Source organism: Balearica regulorum, chromosome 9 (assembly GCF_011004875.1).
Source record: "Balearica regulorum gibbericeps isolate bBalReg1 chromosome 9, bBalReg1.pri, whole genome shotgun sequence".
NCBI lineage: Eukaryota > Metazoa > Chordata > Aves > Gruiformes > Gruidae > Balearica > Balearica regulorum.
In genome coordinates, this window is record NC_046192.1 from 150,512 (window position 1) to 160,919 (window position 10,408).

The 10,408-nt window shown below is 51.1% G+C and overlaps 1 long non-coding RNA gene across 1 annotated transcript; it reads left to right on the forward strand.

Annotated features, from left to right (window-relative positions):
• The first annotated feature begins 280 nt into the window (after positions 1-280).
• Positions 281-2,929, forward strand: LOC142602982 (uncharacterized). Its single transcript, XR_012836852.1, has 3 exons — positions 281-404; positions 2,568-2,620; positions 2,705-2,929. It is a non-coding gene; the product is annotated as an uncharacterized LOC142602982 (long non-coding RNA).
• Positions 2,930-10,408: the final 7,479 nt, after the last annotated feature.

Sequence of the window (10,408 nt, forward strand, 5' to 3'; positions counted from 1 at the left end):
GTGGGCCTGTAGCAGAGCCCAGCGTTTGCAGGGAAGATGGGAGTTGCCTGCATTCTGCAGGGCACAGCTCAGAAGAGCGGCTGACTCAGGGGGTTCAGGGGTGCAAATACAGGGAAGGAGCTGTCAGGAAGGAGTGGGATTCCTTCCCTGAGAGTTCAGGAGAAGAGGAGTTTCTAAAGTTTTGGGACTGCGGGATGGCTGGGAAAGGGAGGAGGGTTCATCAGCCTTTCTCAGGTTTGTTTTGCAGTCGGATTGGGTTGCTGATAAGGTCTGTTCCGTTTCAGTTTCTCCATAGCTGGTGGGAGGTACAACAGTCATGAGAGAGGCAGTGTAAACCACCTGGCCCTCTGCATCACGCTGTGCAGGCCTGAACGTCAGAAGAGTCTCATCTCGTAAAGCATGAGGTACATTAAAATATACCCTCCTGAACTCTGAGGTCTCTGCTTCTCTGTGCCTTTTACTTTCTTCATTCCCTGACTTAATTTTGTATTCATAGCTTTGCTGTCCATCTAGATGTCACAGTCATTGTTAGAGACATCGACTAGGCACTGCTTTCCAGCACAGGTTTGTGTCACTGTCTTCCCTGGAGTTTCTTGGAGAAGAGGATATGTGTTATTTGTGCTCCTAACAATCTCCAGCCAGGGATCTTTCTTTTATCGCAGTCCCAGGCTCGCAAGCTTTTTCTCTATTCCAATTTTACCTTTTCCTTAAGGGTGCAATGAGGTTTGCTCCGGCATCAGTCGTGGCAGTTACGTTCTCTTTTGTTCTTGTTGATCGGTTCTGTTTTTAGCACCAGTTTCTGTAGTCTTAAGGTGATCTAAAAGATCTTTGAGTCACCATGTCACAATTATTGTGTTTTTTCCATAGGCTGACTACCTCTATAATTCCCTAATGGGCTTTGTAGGTAAGGAGGTAGTTTGTCACTTGTTTTCCGTGTACTATACCACATCTTACTCAGGTCTTGACGTTCCTATTGGTTTTTTCGTGCTAGGTGGGCACATTGGTAGCCGTTCCGAGGGTCTCATGCACCTCAATGCATCAGCATAATGCCAGCTGAGTGCATCCTTTCTTGTGTTAGATGCTCAATGCACAGATCTGTCTTGCATGTCTCGAGTCTCAGAAGTCTATGGAAGGTCTTCTCTCACAGCAGTGATCCAGGATGCGATAGCATTATCTGCTGTCAAGCAGTCTGTTTTCATGGAGACCTTTTCTGGGACTACTTCTTCCTTGCATCCTCTTGGTCTTAGGTCTTAGAGCCTGGCTTCTCATGCATTCATTGTCAGAGTTGCAGATATATCTTTTTTTGTCACGGGCTGCAGTGCTTGACTTCTGGGGCAGCTGTAGATTCTTCCTCTCAGCCCCCTAGGACTTCTCACCTAAAGGCATCTTCCCTTTGGGGTGATTCCTCTTGCCCAAGAGTCTCTCTGTGCCTCTGGGTCAAGTCATTCGTCTTGTGTGCAGTGTCAGTCTGCACATGTGTCTGGGTTGGAGCTGCTCTGCCAGGGGCATAGCAAGTTTTAGTCAGGGAAAGAATAACAATAAGAGCCTATAGCTAATGTTGCTGTACCTAGAGTGTTCAGTTACAAACCTTACAGTCCACCTCAGAGCAACTAGCCCTCAGTAGCAGGTGAGGATGCCGAAGGGATGACAGGAACTCTCTGGGAGAGGCTGCTGGAGTGCTAGTTGAACAGATTGAATCTCAAAGGTATTAAGGCTTGTATGCTTAGAGTTTAATGTTGTTTTGATTTTCTTAATGGCAGGCTGTTGTTGGACTCTAGGTGATATTCCTAAATGGAAACAAGACCTTTGGAATTGTTAAGCTGTTGCTCTGCATCTGGGTGATTTCTTCAATGCTGGTTTTTGCAGATGCAGGGGGACGAGTCGTGTGCCAAAGGGTGACAGAGGAACCTCCTGCAGGATCCTCCTAGTTAGCCAATGTGTGGGGTGGGGTTTTTTTTTGTTGAGGATGGATTCAGATCCCTGGCACTCTGAAAGCTAAGTTGAGGGACCAGGGCTGGGGAGGGTCTGAGAGGAGGAGGGGACAAGGTTGTGAGTTGTGGGGAGCGAGGCATTTAAAGTTAGTGTAGGGGAGAGGGCTGTCCAGGAGTAGTCCCCTTTGAGCAGTCGAAGGGAGCGGGTTACTTCTCAGCATGGTGCTAGAGTGTGCCGGGCAGGGCAGTTCCAGCCTGTGTTTGTGTTGCGTAGCTTGTCTTCTGTGTCTTAGACCTTCCTTGGGTCTCAGTGTCCTCTTTGCACTCAAGGAGCACCACACACTTCTTGGGTGCCACCCCTAGGGTCTTGAATGCCCATACTCATTGGCATTGTGCCACTGAGGCGCTTCTCTTCCTGCGTAGCAACCTTACAGCACGGATCGGTCTTGTGTCATGGAAGTTTCCAGTCAGTCCCCTTTTGCAGCATAACTCCAGGCTGTGTCAGCAGCTCTGCACTCCAGCAGTCCATTTTTCAGGGACTGGCCCTTCTTCCCTGCATCCTTACATTCTTAGGTCTTGAAGACAGGCTTCTTGTGCATCCATCATCTCAGTTTTGACAGTAACTATATTTTCTAGGTGCAAATCAATGTGCGAAGCAGGATATCCACACCAGGATGGACTTAAGCAAAGTGAGTGACTGATGTGCTGAAGTAGCATTTTTTTGAGGTGTCATATTATCGACATAGCTAAAATCATACCCGGTCGTTTAACAGGTGGGGGTCAGGCCTCGGCATGGCAAACCGAAGCATCTGACTCTGAGCGGCTGAGGTAAAGGGGCAGGAGAGAGGAAGGCGTTTCCAAGGAGGGCATCATCGCAGCGGAGGTCGACGCCAGCTGATGTGTCGGCGACCGGCAACGAAGAGGAACGTGGTGGATGGGGGAGCCTCCCGGTTAGATGATGTGTTCCCGATGAGGATGGATTCTGGACCCTGCCCTCTGAAAGGTAATTCAAGGGGCAAAAGCGGTGGGTGGGGTGGGGCCAGCAGGGGGGTTTAACGTCAGGGTTGCAGAGAGGGATACTTTGTCTGAAGTCTAGGGGCAGATAGGGGTCCCAGCTGTGAACGTTCTGGCCTCTATCTGTGTCTGTCACTTGTGTTATCTGTATCTCTTTCTTGTATATGGTGCCTTATGGCAAGTCTCTACGTTCTGCCCCACGGGCTCTCTGCACTTGGCACGCACCTCGGCAAGCATCCATAGGGTCCGTAACGCCTGGCCACTTCAGAATAAAGCCCATCAAGCGCTTATCTCGTGATCAGAGCTTAAAGCGTGTTTTGCATCACAGATGTTTCCACAGGGTTGCCTTTGCAGAGATGGTCTGGGCCAGTCTGACAGCTCTGCTCTTGGAAGATCATCTTCCACAGAGATTCCATACCGTGTTTCATCCTTAGGGGCTTGGGTCTTAAAGCCTGGTTTCTCACGCATCCGTTGTTCTGGTGGTGTATTGCACTGCTGCAGTCTGTATTGGTTTTGACTACCATCTGAGACCATCTTGTTTTGTAGTGCTTTGTGTTGTGTTGCATTGTGTAAGGCTCTGATAACAAGTGAACGTCGCAAACATCCGTCTTGACCCAAGCAGGGATAAACTGATAACGAGGGAATGTGGCAGACATCCGTCTCGGCCAAGGACAGAACCTGCAGAGGCAGGATAACGTCTTGTGAGCCCCCTCCCCTATTCCTGAAACGTGTAGACAAAAGACCATCTGTGTCCTGTGCATGCGTACCTGTGACAGGCCATCACTCAGTCGACCCTGAAGTGGGGGGGGCAGTGAGACCCCCAGGACCCCCACAACACACCAACTCATTTCTGGAACATTCCTGAGCACGTTATGCACCTGCTCAGTGATGACAGACCCCCGCCTACGTGGAGCATTTTGGGTTATAAAAAGGGGAAACACAAGTTTTCGGCATGTGCCCACCACCTGAGGACTACAACTACAAGCAGGAAACATCGCTGGATCCAAGGGTGGTGATATCTTTTCTCTCTCTCTCTCTCTCTTTCTTTCCTCTCTATCACTCTGTCTCTAACTTCATTTTCAGCACATTAGGGTAATACCATCACAAGTTTTGCTAAGCAATTACCTTTCGTAGTTCTGCTAAGTTCTAAGTATTGTTATAACTTTTGCCAAGCCACTATCTTTTGTAGTTCTGCTAAGTTCTAAGCAAATTTGTGATTTGTTTGAACCTCTAGAGTAGTCTTTGTTACTCCTGATTACTGCGCAGAGAATTAAAAAGTAACCTCACCCTCATCCACCGAGTGGGACGGGACATTAAATTGCATCGTGGACAAGATTCTCTGTGAGAAGCGGTAAAGAGGTTCCGTAAAGGGGATATCAGCCAGAGTGCTGAAGAAAGGAGAACTGATTTTTGGTGAAGCCGAAATCTCCGACAGTAGGGTCACAAGCAACCCGGGATAGCCTGGTCTTGAACTGCTCCCCGCTGTTGGATTTGTTAAAGAGCTATAGGCTTGCCCGACCCCGAAGGGCAGAGCTGGCTGAGGGACACTGGCAGTCCCCGACAACTGTAGCGGAACAGGATAAGAGACTTGGCGAAAGGAAACAAGTTAAGTTAAGCCGGTAAAGGGAAAAGGGCTGTGGTTTGTGGTGCCGTTGGAGAGCCACGTGTGATAGCTGCCCAGAAGGACAAATACGTTGTCACAACACAAGCTGAGTGGGAGGCAAATGAGTCCCTTCCAGGAAGTGGTTAGAAAACTACAGGCAGAATTGGAAATGGAACGGGTGAAATGGCAACTAGCTGAAAACGTGTTAGCGGATGAGAAAAGAATCACAGAAAACTTGAAGGGTAGCCTGCGAGATGCTTTTGTGAGGGAAAGAGAGCTGAAGTTGCATCTCCCTGGGGACCTTGAGAGTGAACCAGGATTTTCTAGCTTATCAAAAGAAGCCGACCTGATTGCGAGGGAGGTTGCCCCTCGCTACCCATGGGAGGAGCTGAGGGCAGTGACAGAACCTGACCCTACGCCCAAGCTCCGGCCACTTTCTAAAATTGAAGTCGTGTATGACGACGAAGATGCGGAACGCCGTACCACTAAGGAGATACCTTATACTGTTACTGAATTGGCAAAACTACAGGAAAAATAGAGTAGGCAGGCTAAGGAAACTGAGACTGAATATGTGCGGAGGGTCTCCCTGACAGGCAGAGACAGAATAAGGCTGTCTTTCAGAGGAAGAGGCTGAGGGATATTGGGGTCCCGGTGTATTTTTGACCGTAGATGACAAGCGGGAACCTTGGTCCATGACCCAGAGGGAGGCGTATTGGGCCAGAGGGTTAGACCCTTGGAGAGAGGAGATCCCATTGCCATCCCCACCCCTGGGGTAAGCCAGCTTACAGAGAGTGCACAGAAGGCGGCTTGCCTCCAGCTGATGCGTGACAGGCGCCTAGTTCCCTGCCAACCTTTGCTGATGTTGTTGTTTGCCAATCCAGATAGGATGACTCCCTTGATTAGAGGGTTACCCGACTCACTGAAGGTTGGTGCTGTGCAAATCCAAGACCAACTAAGAGCCACTGTAGCCATGGGACCTCAGGGTGGACCGGGTCTTACCTGGGGGGGAATTGCACGGGAATTGATCAGTTATGGCTGGCGTGTGGGGTACGTTGGGAAGGCAACAAGCGGCAGTCCATAGGACCAAGACAGAGGAGAGAAATGCTCTGCCCCTGAGATGGGGACCACTTGTGGGGGGGCGGGGCTCAAGAAATCGATTGTGGAAGGAAGGTCTAGATAAGGGTATTCCCCAAGAATTAATGGATGCCTTACCCCTCACCAATTTGCAGCTGCTGGTAAATATGTGGAAACCGATAGATAGAGGCCGGCCGGGAAAGGAAAGTGTCCCCACGGCCCCTGTACCTCAGAGATCGGCTGCTCCCACAGCTCCCGTGGAGGGGCTCACCAGCCCTCCAAAGTTGGGAAACTTCTTGTGCTGTCCCCAGTGAGTGAGCTGGGGGATGGCCAGTGGGTATATTTTAGAAGGCTCACTGAAAACGAGCAGCAGGACCTACTCGTAACCTTTCCCCTTGGCCTCTTTAAGACTCCGGTCACTTTTCTGGTAGACACAGGGGCCCAAATGTCTGCTTTAAAATGCTGCTACCAACAGGCCGGAGTAGGATTCTCCCTGATAAAAACCAGATATGGGTTTTCGATGTGTTTGGATATTCCAAACCCCAACCTACAGCCCGAGTAAAGTGTTGGCTGCCAGGAGACACCACCCCCACTGAGACCACTATGGTATTGGGAGTGCTCCCCACGAATATTCTGGGATTGGATTTATTGAAAGGGAAGTCCTGGATGGACTCGGCAGGGAGGGAGTGGAAGTTCAGATTGCATGGAGCCCTAGTCAACAGCTTTCATTCCTGGCACTTACCCTTTGGGAGAAGTTGCTGCATAATTCCAATTTGGAGCTGGGCCCCGTGAAGAGTGCAAGTGAAACGTTGTATCCCTTACACGTCTAACCATGCGGAGAGCCCCAGTGTTGGTGGTGACTGTGAAAGGGTGCCGTGGCACAGTGAGGGCACTCAGCTGCTTACAGTCCTGCACTTACCCTTTGGGAGAGGTCTCTGGATTATTTCAATTTTGGACTGTGGAAACTGTGAAACATACGATAGTGAATCTGTTACACGGCTACACAAGCTCAGAGCCCTGCTCCTTGTGGTACCGTGAAAGGGTACGGAGGGAAGGTGCGGGCCATCAACAGCTTTCAGTCCTGGCACTTACCCTTTGAGACAACTTGCAGTATTATTTCAGTTTTGGAGCTGAGCTTGGTGAAGACTAGGAGTGAATGTTGTATCCCTTCCAGGGCTAACCATGCCGAGAGCCCCAGTGTTGGTGTAACTGTGACAGGGAACGAAGGGAAGGTGAGGACCTTCAACAGCTTTCACTTCAGGCAATTCCCCTTTGGGAGAACTTGCTGGAAAATTCAATTTTGGAGCTGGGCTCTGTGAAACGTGATAGAGTGAATAACTGCTACATGGTTAGACAAGCGTGGGGCCTTGTCCTTGTGGGACTGTGAAAAGGGTGCCAAGGGAAGGCGAGGGTCAGTAACACCTTTCTGTCCTGGCACCTTCCGAGTGGGAGCAGTCGCTGGACGTTTTCGACTTTGGAGCTGGGCGCTGGGCAAGTGTTACCGAGAGCGAGTGGAGACTTAGCCGCCTAGGAATGGAAAGCCACTCGGTCTTGGGGGGACTTTGAATGGGCTGCCAAGGGAAGGGGACGGCCAGCAATAGCTTTCAGTCCTGACACTTAGCTTCTGGGAGAACTCGCTGGGTAATTGCAATTTTGGCACCAGGCTCTGTGAAACGTGATAGAGTGAGTTTCTGTTACGTGGCTAGACACACACAGATCCCTGGTCCTTGTGGTACTGTGAAAGGGGTGCTAAGGGAAGGTGAGGTCCAGCAACAGCTGTTTATTTGTTTAACTTATTGTTTATTCATTAAAGAAACAATAATTTAATCCACTATACATTTATACATAGGACTGCCAAGGGCTGAAATGACTGTCAGGTTTTAATACAATATGATTCTAAAACAACGATACTATTCAAAGGAAAGAAGGAACGCGTTTTCAAACCAACTTATAGTGCAAATCAAATAGTGAAGAGGAAAACGATGGACTCTGCCAGAACACCCAATCACTTTTTACCATCTATCCTGCCTCGCCCTGGAGAAAACCAGAAACAGCTGCCTGGCTGCCTCCTCCACGCCTGCCAGCAGCCCTTTGTGCCCGCTTCAGTTGTGGTGCTGGAGAGCCAGCTCTGAGAGTGCAGCTTCAGGAAAAGAGACGACATCTGTCTGCTGCTGCGTAATGCGCATCGCCCCTTCTTGGCTTAGCGTCCATGCAAAGGGCTATTGTGAAACACTCACTCTCTAAGCCATCAAAACACAAGCAGGCTCGCACACTGGTTCGTGTAAGAGCTTTGCTTTCATTAGGGGAAAAGGGGGACATTTCTAGTCATATTTCACCGAGTGAGGTACAACAGGAGACTAAGGGAACACATGTTTGCACGTAGAAACTCTTTTGTGTATAAAAGGTCTCACTGCTAAATCAGACTGGTAAAAAATTATCCTTGAAAAATATTCTATTGGGAAAGTTCAAAAAGGGAAAAGAGACAGCCATATTCGTAACTAAACTGCACGGCACGTATTCACCGAGCACGCTATGAAACTGAAATACCTGAAAGCAACCAAATCAGACTGATCACATTTAAATTTCTTAAAGAAAACTTGAGGTGGTCAAGAAATGAGTAAAACCATTCAGGATTCCCACCCCTAAATGCTCCTGAATGCATCTTTCTAACTCGGATTCCTGAAGGCAAATATACCTTTCTTTACGTTTCCTCTCAGATTCCTTCAGCTTTGTTTTCAAATGCTGTACTCTAACTTCTTTCTGCTGCAGAGTGGACTTTCTGCTGTGATTGGCACCACAAGAAATGTTTCTCCTTGATCGTCTGAAAAGGAAAAAAACCAAACCATCACATAACATCACTCCTACAGTTCCTACGCCGCCCGCCGTGCAGAAGTACCGCCCGCCCCCGGCGCCATCCCGGCTCGCCCCGCCGCCCTCAGCGCGGCCGGGGGGCCTGGCGGGACCGGCCCTCCTCGGCGGGGCCCCTCCGCGGGGGCGGCTCTCCCGCGCTGAGCCCGCCCTGGGAGCGGGTCGGCGGGGCAGAGCGATGGCCCCCGCTGCCGCCTGCCTCGGCACCGGAGCACCTTCTGTGCAAGCACTGGTCCGGACCGTGTGCGTACACTCGCGGGGCGAATCTTCGCCTGCCCCACGGGATCGCTTCCCCACTAAGCGCGGTTATCACCGTGACGGGAGGGGACGCCCTGAGGGACCTTCAGTGCGGGCGGTGAGGTGAAGCACTGCCGCGCAGCTCCTCGCTCCTCTTTCGGCAGAAGACCGCGCCGCCGCTCCTGACGGGGCTGGTGGGAGAGGAGGGTGGCTGGGGCACAGAAGCGGGTCTGCATCCGCAGCATCTGGGAGGAAAACCTGTAGGCCCCCCGGCAGTGATTCAGCACCCACGGCCCAGGGGAAGCGCCGGGAGGGCAGCTGGGAGCCAGCTGCTCCCCCGACAGGCGACCAGCTCTGCTGCAGGGTGCGCAGGAGTTTCTTCTCCAAACGACTCGGTTCTCATCCCCCCTTCCCACTTCCGTACAGGGGACAGAGGCAGAGTGACATCAGGAACACTGACGCCACGAGTCCTGTGTAGTCCGGTCTTTGGGTGGGCCCAAGAGGAAACACTCCAGAAGCAGGAGTGGAAAACTGACAGCTGCCTCACCAGGCAACACGCTTGCCTTAGCAAGCAGGAGAGCAGCTGCCAGGGCAGTTGGGCTGCGTGGCGCTCTCGGCAGAAGTCCCGCGTTTCCAAGGAGCCTTCACCCAGCTGGGCATCAACGCAGAGCAGCTGTGTGCTCGTGTGAGGGCCTGGGGATGGAACAATTTCGCAGGAGTACCTAAAATCCTCTTTGGCCACAGCACCGAGTTTCCTCAGAGAGCTGCACATTCAACAAGGCGAGTCTCTCTTCCGGAATCACCATTTCAGCATAAAGCTTACCAGCAGCCGATGGACACCCACCGAGCAATACAGGTGGACGGCCTGCCTTTGCCGTCACCACAGCATTTCCTTACGAGAGGAGGTTTTTGGTAGGATGCTAGTTGAACATAACTCCCCTGCCAGTGCCCACAACCTGCTTCTAGTTCCCTATATCCCTGCTGCATTGCCCGGTTGGCTGTGGCAAAGTTGGACGAAGTTAAAACCTTAGAGCAGCATTGGGTAACTGTGGGAGGAGGATCAGTCAGTGTGTTCGAGTTCTGGATCGCAGCCTGAACGAGGGCAACTTGTATTGCAAGTCCAAGAGGACGTTGACTTTACATTGTCTTTCATTGCTTTGCTGCTATTTTTTTATGGTGAAGTCCACCTTAAGGACCAGGGCTTGTGAACATGAGGCTGCTCCTGTCTGCCTGTAGATGGCCTCATCTGCTCAGTCTCCCTGGTCAGGTGGCCTGTAGCAGACCCCGGCTATGTGCCCCCTGCCCCAGCCCTCCCTTTAATCCTGACCCGTAAGCTCTCGGGTCAGCTCCTCGTCCATCCCCAGGTGGAGCTCCATGCACTCACATAGAGGTGTCGTGGTTTAGGCCCAGCCGGCAGCTGAGCGCCATGCCGCCGCTCGCTCACCCCTCCCCAGGGATGGGAGGAGAAGTATAACAAAAGGCTTGGGTTGAGATAAGGACAGGGAGAGATCACTCACTAATTATCGTCATGAGCAAAACGGGCTGAACTTAGAGAGGAGATTCATCTAATTTATTACTAAACAAAACAGAGTACAGGAATGAGAAATAAAATCAAGTCTAAAACACCTCCCCGCACCCCTCCAATCTCCCGGGCTCAACTTCACTCACGGCTTCAACCTCC